Source organism: Aedes aegypti, chromosome 2 (genome assembly GCF_002204515.2).
Source record: "Aedes aegypti strain LVP_AGWG chromosome 2, AaegL5.0 Primary Assembly, whole genome shotgun sequence".
Taxonomy (NCBI): domain Eukaryota; kingdom Metazoa; phylum Arthropoda; class Insecta; order Diptera; family Culicidae; genus Aedes; species Aedes aegypti.
The window spans coordinates 211,502,762-211,520,016 of NC_035108.1; the positions used below are offsets into that span (position 1 = coordinate 211,502,762).

A 17,255-nucleotide genomic window follows, 5' to 3' on the forward strand; every position below is an offset into this window, starting at 1 on the left:
TTCTGTCGCAGGCAGATGTTCAAATTGAAGTGTAAATTGTGGAAAACAACCAAGTTATCCGGCTGCACTTGCATCTACGACTATTTAATAGCTTAATAGATACGTCTTACATAGTCCCAAAGTAATCTGCACTGATTTTTAGCGACTGACGTTTAGCGACAAAGACAAAGCATCTGTTCGCAATTCAAATTCCTTCAAATAGAATAGGTTCAATTATTCCATGAATCCAGTTATTTGACTGAAGGCAAAGAAAATTGCAACTTGTCGTTGAATTCTCCAAGGCTGTCATTCAATTCCAGCATTAAAATTTCATGCAAACAACACAAACTAAAAATCAAAGATATTCGTTTGCAGTACACAGCACACCAAATTAGTCCTATTAGCAACGTGTCAGACTGAGATCAGTTGCACCTTTATTTCGACACCATGCCACCAGATGTCCCGGATGCAAATGGAACCTTCCACTTTGCTTCTTCTGCTGGTATGTACCTATATCTCTACCATAGTTTTCAACGACTCGACACAACCAACAGGAAAGCAAATCTCATTAAATAATTTGCAAAACTTCTTCAATCAACGTAAATGCAAATTAGCTTAGTGCCATTCTGTCTTCGCTGAAGGCGCTTTTCCACAACAAATTGTAGCAGATCTGCCACGATGAGTGGGTCTCAAACTGTGGAATTGTGTAAAATCGTTTTACATCGTTTTCCATATATTGATGCTAAATTGTCCACATTTGAATTTCAACTGTACATCTCGAACGAATTTATTTAAATACTCGTAGTTATGGAGTAAATTTTCTAATTATTTATGATCAGCTCGAATATACGTCGATATTGACAGTAAACGGAGAATAGAAGTAACACATATTAGAGAAATGACTTCATATACTACAACAGTCAACGATCTACTTGGTATGAATCTGTTGAGTGGAATAACAGAGGAAATAGGAGACGACAACGAAGTTACTTCGTATTACACCCAGAGATTGTACCGTGATGCATCAATACCCGGATACTTACGCAGCGACGAATGTTTAAATACCATTTTTAATAAGTATTATGGGTAAACAATTAAGTTCTATTACTTAATGAACAGCTTTTCATCAGATTTTTATAAGAGTGATACATTTTACCTTAAAAATAACGATTTTCAAACGAAAATCGATGGAATAGTGAAGCATATCTTGTCCTTCAATCCGGACACCTGCAGCAAGTGTTGTCTTTAAATCCGGACAACTGTTTCGATATTGATTTATTTGCGCAAAATTATGTAAGATTTCAATTGCATACCATACATCATACAACTTTCATTTTTTTCAACTTCAAGTATTTATGCGACTCACAGTGCTTGAAATACAGGAATGATGAGTGAAATTTTTATTTAAATTCCCTGCACAGCATTTCGTTGGAGTTCAACGGTAATAATAAAAATCACACAATTTTTCCCCATTATTCGTTTTATTTTCATTCATGCTGCCTTCTATAGTTGTTTGACTAGTTTTCCTTCACTATCACTTTTAAAATATTCGTTCACTTCAATTTAACTAAGAGATATAATGTAATGCCCGGATTTGAGACATTTGGCCATAATCCCGGACACCGTCTTTTCACACCCGCAGTACACATTTACACCATATTCCACGACTGTAATGTTATTTAATAGTAAAACTATCGTTTTATTTCTATTTGAGTTGAAATAACTTAACTAATAACGAAAATGCAACATATTTTCATGGATAAACACTCGACGTGGGTTTGTAGACACTACTACCGAATAAAATTGCGCTGCGAAGAAATGACGTCCAGCCAGAGCAGCGTAACTTATTTTCATTATGGACTAATGCACGAGTTCATTGATTTGACGTTTGAGCGGTGCCGAATTCACTGGTTTCCATGGCCACATAAATAACACGGCACCGCTAAAACGTCAAATAGTGAACTCGTGCATTAATCTTTATTAATGGACCAATGCACGAGTTCACTCGTTGACGTTTTAGCGGTGCCGTGTTATTTATGTGACCATGGAAACCAGTGAATTCGGCACCGCTCAAACGTCAAATTAGTGAACTCATGCATAGGTCCATTATTTAGCAATGTTAACTAGATTAAAACAAACAGTAAAATGATCAGAAGTATCAGAAATAGTTGATATGATTAGAAACTGGCAGAATAACAATTATTTTTTTCCTTTAATTAATGAATATTGTTAGAGTGTCCGGATATTGATACCGTCCGGATTTTGATTCATCACGGTTTTGGTACTGAGAAAAATGAGAGTATCTCTCACTTATCGTTCTTTGTAACAATAACAATCCTTTGACAGATACGCGTATTTCGACCTCAACTGTAAGGCCGTCTTCAGTGTCGTGTACTAGACTCGACTTGTTCGAGTCTAACGATATAACTTTGATATAAAAAATTCGAATGCTATGAGAAGTTTGAAATAGGTATTGTAAAACATCCAATTGAACTAAGAAGATGTTTTAAAAGCCTTCCGTTCTTGCGCTTTTTCGGTTATAAAGGTGTATGATATTCAGTATTGTACATTCGAACCAAAACAGCGATGATGTACGAAATATGTATTTTGAGCTCATTTATGACCAATTGTGTTACTTGGGCTATGCGAGAATGCCAATTCTAGTCCATGGGATGACGCCTACAGAGTGCTAATGGCTAAGATCAAAGGTGCCATAGCGCCCCAAGAGAAGTAGCTCGAGTTGCTGCGATCGATAATCGATGTACTCTTCCCGCACCATCCCATAAGCTCATGGCCCCCAGCGCCGTATGCGGCTGATGAAGGAGAAGAAGTGGTGAGAGTAACGAACGAAAAGCTGGCATAAGTCGTGAAATCATTCGCGTCAAACAAGGCACCGGGACCCGATGGTATCCCGAATGTTGCTTTAAAAGCGGCAGTGAACGCGAATCCAGACATGTTCAGAACCACGATGCAGCGCTGCATTGATCAAGGAATCTTCCCGGATGTATGGAAGCGACAGAAATTGGTGTTACTACCAAAGGCGGGGAAACCACCAGGTAACCCGTCGGCGTATAGACCTATCTGTTTACTAGATACGACAGGCAAGTTATTGGAGAGGTTGATTCTCAACAGACTAGCACTGTATACGGAGAGTGCGAATGGCCTGTCCAACAACCAGTTTGGATTCGGAAAAGGTAAATCTACTCTGGACGCCATCCAGTCGGTCGCTCAGGTCGTACAGGATAATGTGCTTAAGAGTAGCAAGTGCATACCGGACGGTATCTAAAGAGGCCGTGTGCATCATAACTGGATCGGGCTCATCATCAAGGAAGATGTTCAATGCTTCAACCAAAAGGGTACCAGAGGAGTCCGCGACACGTGCTAATAGGTAACGCTTAGAAGCTGGCAGCAGGAATGGGATAACTCGACTAAGGGTAGATGGACCCATCGGCTAATACCAAATGTGTCAGATTGGTATGGTAGAAACCATGGGGAAGTGAACTTCCACCTAACGCAGTTTCTGTCAGGACTTGGTTGCTATAGATAGTACCTGCATAGGTTCGGGCACTCAGAATCTCCTGCGTGCCCCAATTGTGCTGGTGTGGAGGAAACAGCGGAGCATGCCGTGTTCGATTGCCCCCGTTTCATTGTTGTGAAAAGTCGCATGCTCGCTACATGCGGAAGGGACACGTCCCCGACAATATAATAGAGAGAATGTGTGCGGATGCCGAGTGCTGGAATGCAGTAACTACGGCTGTCACTCACATTATGTTAGAATTGCAGCGCCTATGGCGCGCCGACCAAGAGCTGGCTGAAGAGGATTAGCCCTGCCGAGGCTGGTCCCTTGAAACATTGTTTAAGTCGGCTAAGAGAAGCAGTTTGCCTAGGCTACTTCTGCTATACGTGTTGTGCTATATGCACAGGCCCCTCCCCGAAGAAATACCGTGAGGTGGTTCCGGGGAGATAAGGGTCTGAGGCCAAGAGTAATGTCGATGCACTGTTCACCACTTGAGCAATCTAAAATAATTGTTCAAGCACAGTGCATAGGCTGGTTTTAGCGGGTCGTCGTTGGTGCGTCATCCCCGCATTACCTGAGTTACCTTCTCAGGGGATCTGTTTGCAGATTTCCCCCTTGTAAAAAACAAAAAAAAAGAGTCTTGAAGCGGTTCCAAGAGCGGTTGACGTTGGACCACGGCAAAAAAGCTGGAAGAAAACCGGAAATGGAGAACAAAAAGCCGGAGGGAAAGGTGAAGTGGATGATTAAAGCAAATCCCACCGTCTCAAGCCGTGATTTGATTAAATAGAGTTTTTCACCGGCAAGTGCAAGTTCGATGTGGACGACAAATTTAAGAAGAAGAAAATGTCGAAGTTCGCCTCCAAATATCTCATTTGACAGGCCATCTGCACTTGCGGACTGAGGATTGAGCCTTTCGTGGCGAGATCTCCAAATCTGAGTGCCTCGAGAAGCGCCTTTTGCCGTTTTGCAGCAGCACGACGAAGCTCCACTATTTTGGTCAGATTTGGCATCATGCCACTATTCTAAAAGTTTCCTGGAGTGGTATAAGTCCAATTCTGTTCATTTTGTTCCAAAGGACATGAATCCGCCAAACTGTCCGGAGTTGCCCCCGGTAGAGCAGTACTGGGCAATAATGAAGCGGGAACTTTGGAAGAGCAAGAAGACAGTCAAAGACGAGAAGGACATGTTAAGAAAATGAAAAAAAAAAACTGAGAAACTGATACCGGATGACACTGTAAAGACTTTTATGGAGGGCATCAAGCGAAAATGCCTTCAATTTTACACTCATGGCTCCATCGATTAAATTTTCTTTTGATTTTTAAAGTAAATATATGTAAAACTACCCTAAAATTTTGGTTTGATTCTAAACATTTTAAGAAAATTGGCATGACATTTTCGGTGTCGCAATAATTTCGTGTTCGCCCTTTATTGTAGGTAAGCAAAGTGCCGATTGGATGATCGAAATGCGTTTGAGAAACGCTCCGCGATTGAACAAGCAAGCAGAAAAATGTAAGCTTTGGACACCGGGCAGGCGCTTACAAAGGGCCGTACAGAACAAAAATGTGCTGGAATTGTGGGGGAATGGGTCATCCTGTGAAAGACTGCACGCAGAGCCCAAAGTGCATGCCACGCACTCCAGAAGATGGAAACGACCATCAAAAAGGTGGCCTGCCTACAAGAGGGAGATAAAAGGCCAATATCAATGGAGATTACCCAGATCAATCTGAACCACTGTGACATCGCACAGCAGCTGTTGTGGCAGTCATCGACAGAAAATATGAATGACGTGGCGATTTTTGCAGAGCCGTATCAAGTTCCACCTGATAGCGGCAACTGGGTGGCGGATAGAACGAGAACGGCTGCGATACATGTTATGGGCAGGAAGTAGTGAGCAAAAGTGGAACTGTTTAGTTGGTGGATCAGCTAACTGACAAGTTGATCGGAAGGAAGCCGATACTTATTGCAGAGTACTTCAATGCCTGGGCTGTGGTGTGGGATATATTATGCAGGAAGCCTTAGCGAATCTAGATGTACATTTGTGCAATAAACACAGCACAGTCTTGTGGGGTTATGCGTCTTCTTCTTCTTCTTTCTGGCGTTACGTCCCAACTGGGACAAAGCCTGCTTCTCAGATTAGTGTTCTTATGAGCACTTCCACAGTTATTAGCTGAGAGCTTTCTTTGCCGAGTGACCATTTTTGCATGTGTATATCGTGTGGCAGATACGATGATACTCTATGCCCTGGGAATCGAGAAAATTTCCTTTACGAAAAAATCCTCGACCAGTGGGATTCGAACCCACGACCTTCAGCATGGTCATGCTGAATAGCTGCGCGTTTACCGCTACGGCTATCTGGGCCCCTCAATGTAATGCGTATCGTGTCGTTATTGTAGAGATCAAGGGCTTTTCGAGCTGAGCTGTGCCCTGACAAGCTGAAGTTTGTCGTGGAGTGTCTCTTCCCGAAGCACGATCCAACGTCCTGGTCACTAACGCCGTACGCTGAGTAACGGCAAGTTTCTAACGACGAGCTGGACTAAAGTCTAAAACAGCCCCTGGTCTTGATGGGATACCGAACGTAGCGCTGAAAGCTGCCATCCTGGCATATCCGGACATGTTCAGGATGGTATTGCAGAAGTGCCTAGACAAAGTTAGCTTTCAAGAAAAATGGGAGATCCAGAAACTAGTACTGCTGCCAAAGCCAGGAAAGCCACTGGAAGATCCAGCCTCGTTAGGCCCATTTTTCCTGCTGTATATGCTCGCAAAACACCTGGACAGAAAATACTTTACAGGCTGACGAAGTTGAGCGCGGGTTGTCGCAAATGTAGTTTGGATTCCGCAAAGGTTTATCGACGGTAGACGCAATTCGAGCAGTTTTCGAATGTGCTGAAAAGGCGTCGAAGCAGAAACGAAGAGGAGATCGGTACTGCGCCGTGGTCACGATAGATATGAAAAACGCATTCAACAGCGCCAGCTGGGAGGCTATCACCGCAGCACTGCACAGAATGCAGGTTCTAGACTTTATGTGCCAGATCCTAAAGTGCTACTTCCGGTAGAGCAGAGTCCTGGTTTACAAAACATATGAAAGACAGAAGTCAATGCAAGTGACAGCAGGCTTCCCTCAAGGTTCCATTCTCGGTCCAACTCTTTGGAACCGGATGAACAACGGAGTTTTGACACTGCGTATGGTGAGTCACTAACGGTGATGGGCGAGTCGCTAGAAGAAGTGGAGATGTCATTGATGGAAACAATTGATGCAATCGGGGGCTGAATGAGCGAAGCCAAAATGCAGATAGCTCACCACAAAACAGAGGTACTGCTAGTCAGCAACTGCAATGTGGCTCAGCGGATGGAGGTCAACGTCGGAAGGTATGTAATTGCACCGACGATCGGCTGAATTTCAACAGCCACGTTGATTATGCATGCGAAAAGTACGAGAAAGCAATGAACGCAAAAGAGAGAATCATGATAAATACAGGCGGTCTAAGCAGCAGTACGAAGTTTCTGCTAGCTAACTTTTCGTTATCGATACTGAAGTATGGAGTTCCTACTTGGTGCAAGGCACTAGAAACCAGTGCTGGGAATGGTAATAGTAGTAGGCTTGAATTCCGCGAAAATCACGTGGCTCTCTCACTACAGTAGTTTAAAATCGTGAATCTCATCAAGTAGCCTATATTGGGTAGGGTAGGTGTACCAGTTATGGACATAGTGGTTCCCTATTTCGCCATATGGAATTACTTGAATGTTTTCACATTTTGAAAGATTTTGTGTGTTGTAGTAGTAAGATTAAAAATAAATCGTGATGTTTAAACATTCAAAAAGATTTGAAATCTGAAAGTTATCGAAATTTCCCGTATGGCCAAATAGGGAACCACTAAGGCCATAACCGGTACACTTTCTCCACATGTATTTCTTTAAATCAGTAGTGTCGTTGAAGGCTCTAAATGCGGGAAATGCAGCGGGAAATAGACCATTTTTCTACAGTAATTTTGGATTGCCCTTAGCAACGGGTGTTTTGCAATTTTCAAGGCTCTTTGCCTACAGCAGCGATGGGCGTGAGTTTCAGTGGCTTCGCTGACTGTGATTGGCTTTGTTTGACTACTTTAGAGTGAATTTCAGATTTTTTCCCAACCCTGCTAGAAACAAAACGAAACCGCGAAAAACTGGACATGCGTTATAGCCGATATGATCCCCATTTCCATAATTTCAGCGGAGGATATCGAGTGCTACTATCTAAGAGACGTCAGAAGCGTACGGAAGACGGTCAGGGTCAGATCTATGGCGAGGTGTCAGCACGAGTGGGACTGCGTGGAGAAAGGAAGATGGACCCACCAGCTCATCCCAAACCTGTCGACGTGGATGAATAGGAATCAAGGAGAGGTTAACATTCTACCTGGCACAGTTCCTACCATGTTATGGATGTTTCAGAAAGTATCTCCATAGATTCAAGCTCGCAGAGTCGCCACGCTGCGGAACGAAATACTCGGAAGCAGCGACGGAGATTTAAACCCCGATAACATCGTGCAGAAATGTGTCAACACGTAAGTACGTGGCACGTGGTAAACAGAACAACAACGCATACCATGTCGTCGCTGCAACATAAATAGCGAGAAGACCAGAGCGCATCGTGCCACAAGTGGAGTAGGATAGATCCTCCGTCGGGGACTAGCTCAGTTGATCACGAAACAGTACCGGCAAATAATCATCGGGGTGCCTGTGTACTGGAAGCTTTTCCCCACCGCATTTGCCGTTTCTCCTCATGTTCCTTTCTATTGAGGACGATTCGAGTGCGAAAAACTCCTGTCGTGGTCATCCAGCCAAGGATTCATAACTCCGAATTTCAAACTAATCTCTCAAAACCTCGGGTTTTGCAAATATGTCTGTACTTTCAGAATCTAAAGACAGAATTTTGTTCATATTCAATTACCTCAAAAATGTTGGGTTGTGTTATAGATTTGATGACATTTGCTTGTTTTTTAAGTTCGTATGTTCAAGAAGACAGTAATTTTCATATATTCTCATTCCATTCTCATTCCAACCATATGTTACAGGGTACACTTTGGAACCACTGCCCCAGAACGCAGTTCGACAAATTCTGAGTGAGCATCTCCAGTCACACCAAATCCTTTCACGTTCATTTCCTCGAACTGTAAACGTTCCCGTATTCCCCAGGTGGTTTTGGGTTCATAACAGGGTAACAGTGAAGGGTTGTCAACTTGCAGACGCAACGTGAAATTCAATTAGTCCAACATTTCGCCGGAAAATTCTTCAGACCGCCGATAAAAAAGTTAGCCAATTTCGTTCCACCACAGAATGGTGCTTTGCTGACACAGTTTCATGATGCCACCGAGCGGAAGTTTCCCGCCTGAAAGTGTTGTGTGTTTTTGTTTATTGATGAAATTAATTACTGTTAATATCAACGCCATTGAGTTTTTGCAAAGCATGTCGATCAACAAATTGGCTACTATTTGGTGCCGACGATATGTGAACGATTTAAGAGAGACAACTTTGTTATCAATTGAAGATATAAGACGAGAAGCAAAAGACAAACTATTTTTCTGATTTCACTTGTTTTGAATCACCTTGATTACGATTCTGGATCAGATGCTAAGATTTAGTTGAACATTATGAATGATACTTTAGTCAACAGAAATGTTTGTAATAGTTGGGCCCTTTGTTTGATGTTGTTTGATATTAGGGTGGTATACATTTTTATTGACATTTATAATTTGAAGAAGTACCTTAGCCGAGCGGTTAGAGTCCGCGGCTACAAAGCAAAGCCATGCTGAAGGTGTCTGTGTTCGGTTCCCGGTCGGTCCAGGATCTTTTCATAATGGAAATATCCTTGACTACCCTGGACATTGAGTATCATCGTACCTGCCACACGATATACGAATGCGAAAATGGCAATTAGGGTTTCATATCTTTCACATAAAGCAAAAAGAACGAAAATCGGTCCAAAATGGATTTTTGAGTGCATTTCATAGCCATGGGTCATTTGCGATCCCTAATGTATTATGTATAGCTTTGTCTTAATACATTAGGAAGGTTAATCAACTTAGTGTCTCCAAAGGCAGCCCGAAGTTCGTTCAAACTCATAAACTCAACCGTAATAGGTGCATTTTACTTTCAATTTCACGACCCCGATACCTACAATGTAAATAGAGATAGAAGACATATAACAAATGAAGTCTCCCGAAGTAAAGCTAAAGTTTACGACCTAGCTTTATGCGAAATTAAACTCCGTCGGGGAAAACATTTCTGACAAGTGCAGGCAAAAAGAGTAGTGTAAAATTGTTAGTCGAAACAAAGCCCGAAAGTTTGCGAGTGAACATGAAAGTCTGCAGAAAATAGCGGATCAACTTGTGGGGCCCAGATAGCCGTAGCGGTAAACGCGCAGCTATTCAGCAAGACCAAGCTGAGGGTCGTGGGTTCGAATCCCACCGGTCGAGGATCTTTTTGGGTAGGAAATTTTCTCGACTTCCCAAGGCATAGAGTATCTTCGTACCTGCCACACGATATACGCATGCTAAAATGGTCATTGGCAAAGTAAGCTCTCAGTTAATAACTGTGGAAGTGCTCATAAGAACACTAAGCTGAGAAGCAGGCTCTGTTCCAGTGGGGATGTAACGCCAGAAAGAAGAAGAAGCGGTTCAACTTGGCACAGACAGCTGAAGAGCTCCGAAACCAAAGTGGTGTAGGTATAGGTTGTAGAAAATGTTGGGATTTTTATTTCACCCATCCAACGGCTCTCGAGATAAATCTGAGTGTGGGCAATAAAGAAAGAGTAAATACTTTTGCTACAGTATGCTACAAAGTAATGCAGCGTGTATTTCGGATAGTTTTACTCGTTTTACTGGAAGAGCAGTGATGATAAGTATGATATCTGCCGCAGTTTAGTATGCCGATATAGTTTCTGTATTTGGATTCGAGATTGTTGCACACTGAACTCAATTGTACGACAGATATATCAACACAATTGAGCATGATTGACTGGGTAGCATTGCTTTTTCTTGCCCTGATCACAACTTTTGCCTGAATAGATTTACTCCTTTCAATATTTTATTTACAGGCTTCGAATTAGAGAAGATATCTAATCAAAAAATCGTTTTGCTCAGTACATCATGTCGACAAATTTGAAAATAAAGACATGGAATCCAGTAAGCATCGGATCTGGGAGTCAACTGGCAATCATACTTCCATACTGACATGTAACTTCACTAAAAACTCAAGCTCATCGTAAAATATTCCCTCATTCATAATGAACTGAGATGTTTGACTGGTATTGTCCTCCCTCTCTCACAAGTATACAAAACTGGGTAACTCCGTAAAAAGTTTCCGCTTTTCCATCAATGGCTACACCATTCACCTTATGTCTGATTGCTATGTACGGATAGGTAAAAATAGGGAAGGATAGCTTTAGACGCATCCATGGGTTGTGCATTAAACTATAGAATATGTCGTAGCGATAACTTTGAAATGTTCAAACATAAACATTTTGTATCAAATGCTTCATTTAAAATTAAATTGATCAAAACTAGTTTCATTTATTCACATATTTGAATACTAAACTTCTTTAATTGGTTGATTTAGGTCTCCACAGCCAGTACATATTAAATTGTCAACACATTTACAATGCGAAAACCATATTTTTATTAGTATTATTTAAATAACAACATTCATTTTAATCAGATTTTTTTTTCTGGTAATGATATGCTATCACCGTAATCCGGGGACAAATTGATCAGTGGGGCGAGTTTGATCAGGTCGGTACCAAAAAACATTTCCTCCGAAGGATGCTGAAAGCTTCGTTGGTACCACAGATATTCAATGTTTTCTAGTTTATGGATGTTTAGTGATGATATTGCACTATTTCATTTTTATTAGGCTCAGTTTTGCATAGAAATATTCACACTTTTTGAAGGTGTAAGCAATACCGTTGGAAATGTCGGTGCTAAACAATCTACTGGTGCTATGCGTACATGTCAACTTTGAGTATTTAAAATGTTGCGTAAGCTTAAGTATAAACTACTGAACTCATTTTTGATATCATACAGCATAGCAAGTATAGCTTTTTGCTCTTAAAACCGTTTATTCTAAACAAATGAGCTCATATCAAGGGAAATTTCCTACATTTAGGCGTATTCGGCAGAGTTTCAAAGTTTAATTTTGCTATAAAATGATCGAAAACTTGAGTTGCAAGAATTTTGACATTATTTTCAGATTCAGGAGACCTAAATTTAGTAGATACGGACATTTTTCATTCTTAAACCTGCTTTGTTATATGGTGATCAATTTCGCCCCAGAGTGTCATTTTAATTTTTCGATATTAACACTAATTTTGTTATATGTTAAATATTATTTCATGAAAAGTCGATTACATAAACTGATAAAGATCAATGGAATACTGATTTTGTCGGAATTTATTTGACAATATTTGAATTCCCAAGGGTAACAAAACCAAAAGTTCTAAAAAGTGATCAATTTGCCCCCGGATTACGGTACTTCAAATACAATTGTAAGAACGAATTTTACAAATTCTAATATTTTGATCCAACATTTTCAATGCTTTTCATCTACTCTTAAGGTGAATATAAATCCAAGCCAAACCTCAAATTTTCAAGAGCACAAATTTGGAGAACCAAACATCAGTTTAAGCTGAAATCTTAATCGATTGGTCACTAGCTGGTGACCAATCGATTAAGTTTTCAGCTTAAACGGATGTTTGGCTCTCCAGATTTGTGCTCTTGAACATTGAGGTCTGGCTTTGATTCACCTTCACCTTAATTGTTTTTTTTTTTTGTGAACAAGCATTTTCTATTAAATTAGTGATTTAGGAACTTTTCGGAAAAATTGACGATTGGGCAAAAATGTTTCTATCCAAGACATAAAAAAAAGATTTTTATCTGGAAAACTAATATTCTTTGTCAGAAAATTAATAAAAAAGCATGTTGTCTTTTTAAAGTCTCTAGAAAGAAGACTCGAAATTTAATTATGTAGTGCAGGGTATATTAGATTCTATGGATTAATGGACTCACTGCAGCTACTGTAACTAAGTATAATGAAATTACGTTTATACTAGTGGACAAATGACATGAGGACGTTTACCGAATCAGGCATCTTTGCGTTAAAATGCAAAACAATGTGCAAGAACAGCCTATCATTAAAAGAAGGAAAAATTCAAATTGAAGTATTCTGTGTTATGTGCCACTAAATATTGAAACAGTGTAAATATAAAAAACAGCATATTATTAAAAGAAGGCAAAACTAAGCCGAACGTTCATTCGGCCAAATGTCCATAAGCCAAATATCTTTACTCAAAAAATATCGCTTCCAATGAAACTGCCTATCATGTACTCGCTTTTTTATCAGGCTATCACTAAAAAATCTTATTTGCTTTGAGTCCAATGCACGAAGGCAAATTATATTGAACATCTGTTACTTAAAACACCTGGATTTTGTATCAAATTAATCAGTTTGTATCTAATCTAACATCAGCTAGCACGTTAAATACCTTTTGGCAGCAGTATCATGAACAACTTTCAGTATGTCAATTACAATAGGACTTTTTCGGGGAAATGGTGATTTTTAAGAATTAAAACATTTCCACAAAACTATGGAAAATACCAGACAAGTGTGATCGTAATAACAACCTGAAATTGACCACAAAGTTCCATGGATTCCCAAGTAACATTTTTAGTTTTTTCATTTACTACAAGCTGTTGTTACCACCACATCGTTAAAACTCTTTTTAGAACTTATTAGTCTTAATAACCTTAATAAACCTTTGATAAATCTCCGTTAAGCCCTAAAAGCCCACACTACAGGAGGTTGTTAAGACTATACCTTAAAACTGTTTCTAAACTTCTTAGTTTTGTATCGTATGAATACATCTACCCTTGTAGTATGCTATAAAACATTCTTAAGAGCTATTGTATAGACTTATTGAGCTCAACTAGCGGTATTAAATCTTTGAAGATATCCTAATACACGGAATAAAACCAATGTTAAGAGCTTATGATTGAACAAACATCAACCGATAAGTTGTTTATAAACCATAACCTTTTTTGATATTGAAACCGTCATGATGTCTGCCGACTCATAATAATCAATTAAAATAATCATTTTTTGCATGGCAGAAAATTTCCTTACGATCGCGTAAAATTCCTGCCAATAAAAATTTACTGGTGGAATGAAATAAAAATTTTCGATTTACAGCAACGCGCCACAGTTACGACATCATTATTGGCTATCTAATATTTTACTCCATGCCAGTTTCAGAATGATTTCATGCTCATCTCAATCGTAAATTGAAATTTCCCACGGATATTGTAATTATCAATCCGAAACAGCGACAATAAAAATGGATTCCATCCAGTTAAATCTTGCTGGTCTTGTCTGAGATAGTTTAAGATCAATTGGTGATTATTCTGAACAATATAATCATTCATAAACGCTTTTGATCTTAAGAACCCGTGCGCAAAACCCTCACTGGCTAAAATATTCCTAAATCAGAATATTTGTTCTGCACTAAGACAAATAGGTTTTTTAAGAGCCTTGACTTAAACTCAATGCACTCAGGAAAGCTAGTGCTGTCAAAAAGGTAAACAAATCGGAAGATTAAGTTTTGTGATGCAAGTCATTATATTAAATTTGTGCCGTTATAATTGTTATAATGAAGCCCGCCGTGCTTGATCGGCTGTACTGATGCAGAAAACGGTAAGTGATAAGTGCCTGAAAAATGAAAGCTTTTTTCGTGTAGCTCAGCTGTTGTGTGCAGCATAGTTGTCCCACTAGAACAGGAAGTTCAGGCAAGCATGGGAAAAATATGCTTTATACAGTTGTCTGTTAATTCTTCGAGAGGAATATTTGTCATTTCTTTGTTTGCGTTCTGATTAATCCTTAATTCACTACATGATTATCATTATCAACATAATGATATTGATAACCACACGCAGACTGCATTCCAATAACATGCATCAGACAGTTGAGTTTTAAGAAGGCTTTAACATGACTTAGTGTAGTCTTAGAAGTTTTACCCATGCTCGGACAAGACAAGCAAGATGAGGTTTTATATTTAGGTTTTAATAGACACTACACAGCTCTTTCAAAATACAATTTATTATCAACAAATGTGGCCAGCAAATAAGTTTTAACGGTAGCTCTTGTAGATATCTACAAAGCATTTTAAAGTGGGTTTTAAAGAAAAGAACGTTTGGCACTTTGCAATGCTTTATTAAATCTGTTAGGAATGAATACATCTCTAATAAAACCTCCATAAATAACATCTAAGATCAAAAAGTACTGAAATTGTTACTTGGGTTCTATGATTTGAAAATGTTAAATGAAATGTTATCGTTCAGAGTTTGCAAGCTTGTATAAATTAACCGAATAAATTTCGTTAGAAAACTTTAATATTTTAACAAAAAACCATATAAAACAAAAATATACTACTTCTGCCCTTGTTTCATAATTACCAAGATGACTAATTGATTTTATTTTTCAAAACCGTTAATAGGTTTTAAAAAAAATACAAACTTTCTCAACATTTGCTCTAAGAACTACAATATTTTCTCAAAACCACGAATAATACAGAACAGGCTCTGACTATAGATGCGTTTTCATAGTAGTTTTTTTTTTACGATTTAAAATTTTCTCAATGTAATAATTATAAAAAATAGAGCAGTTTTTGTATCTGTTTTCAAAGCACGACAAACAGATTACAAAATTGGTAATATAAAAATATCCGAGCAAAAATATGTAAACATGTATAGATGTTCATACACTTTTGAACAAAATATTCACATAATTTCTTCTCATCAATTTTCTCCTGAGCGAATTACTTAGGCGAACAACTGCAATTTTTGATTCAACAAAAACTTTTTTTTTCTTATTAGCAAGTGAAATCAACTCACCTGTAGAAAATCTGAACTTCTGCGGCAAATGAAATGTAATATGTTGTTGGATGGTACTGTTGTCTAATAACACAGAAAACCTAGACATAAGAAATAAATGTAATGTTTAAAATGATGCTAGTAAAAAAATGAAAAAAAAAATCAGCAAAAACTGGTCGGATTCATCATCGTCTTTTGTAGTTGGGTGACAAAACGTCGAAAAGTGACAATTGATAGGGAACGAAAAGTTCTTGATAGAATGATTCTCTTCCGGAAGAATAAATACTTCGAATTTTTTTCTGTATTATACATGATTTTGTTGAAATATTGTTGTTTTTGGAACAAACAGCTTCTAGTAATTTTGAGCACACTTATTTTTCTTGAAAATACACAACGGTTTAGAAAATTATATAGATGATAACATTTTCAAACGTCGGTAGCAACAGAATATTTTTGTATTATATTATATAATAGTAATATGTGAAAATTTTGTAGTTCCTTCAATAAAATTTCATCGGTTATATTGTGAAAACTTGGTAGCCCTAGATATGACAATATTTTAAAATCACAAAATCCATGATCATTGCAATAAATTTCAAACTGTTGTTAGGATCGTATTTTTCCTGTATTATTCACAGTTTTGTGAAACTGTTGTTGTTCTTTAAAAAACATCAAAAATGTTCTGTAAATATATTTATTTTTATAACTAAAAATATTTCAAATCTCTTTATTGATCTAGAAGGCAATCAATAAATTGCAAAAGAAATATAAGAATTTTCTGTATTATACAAGATTTTGTGAAACTATTGTAGTTCTTTGAACAAACAGCTATCAACGATGTTCAGCAAATTTGTTTCTCATGAACATACAAAGAGTTAAAAATTATAAAACTGATGAGTCATTGCGATAAATATGAAATTTCTGTTGAAAACCTGTATTTTTCTGTATTTTTCACTATTTTGTGAAGATGTTGTAGTTTTTCGTACAGAAATTTATTATCGGTGTGCTGCAAATTTGATGGCCTTAAATATGAGTATATTTTAGAATCATAAAATGTTTGAGTCATCGCGATAAATTTCAAGTCATAGTTGAAAATGTATTTTTTTCTGTATTCTACGCAGTTTTGTAAATATATTGCAGTTATTTGAATGGCTAACAATCAAAAATTCGAAGCCATTTGTTTGGTTACGCTTATACACTCATCATACAATAAAAAAAAATCAAGAGGTTATCGCGATAAATTTCAAGTTGTGTGCAGGCATTGGCAAAATTTCGATTTTTTTTAAGGACTTGCTCCGGTGTTTTAAGTACAGTTAACTCTCTCTTACTCGATATTCCGTATTCTGATATCGACTTAGAGAACCATAGTACAAATTGGTTTTCATGGCCAACTCGATGGTCCCTTGGATCGCAGTTGCATTGATTTTGTGTTCTGTAACTCGGTACCTCCCTAACTTGACGGTCCCTTCAATATCGAGTATAGGAGAGATGACTGTACTACAAATCAAACAGTAGTTCCCAAAAATATTTCAAAAATCTGACATGAATCTAGAAGCCTATACATTTCTGTAGGTGCCAAAATTTTGTAAATCATGCTTAGGACAGCCGAGATATAGTGGGTTGAATTTAGCGTTCCAACTGATTTCGAGGCTTCGACGTCTGTGTAAGTGACGAATATCTTAGTCGGACAAGTGTTAATTGTGAATCACTACTTTTGAAAGTAAGAGAGCAAACGGGGCCGTCCATTAATTACGTAAGGGATTATGGGGAGAGGAGAGGTTTGAGGTTTCTTACGCGCCATACAAGCTATTTATTATTTTCATATATAAAATCTTATCATGGAGGGAGGTGGGGTTGAAAAAACCCGA

At 38.4% G+C, this 17,255-nt stretch overlaps 1 protein-coding gene across 5 annotated transcripts in view; it reads right to left on the reverse strand.

Annotated features, from left to right (window-relative positions):
• Positions 1-17,255, reverse strand: part of LOC23687899 — a 756,337-nt gene that overhangs the window by 527,869 nt on the left and 211,213 nt on the right. The gene's annotated exons all lie outside the window — the stretch shown is intronic.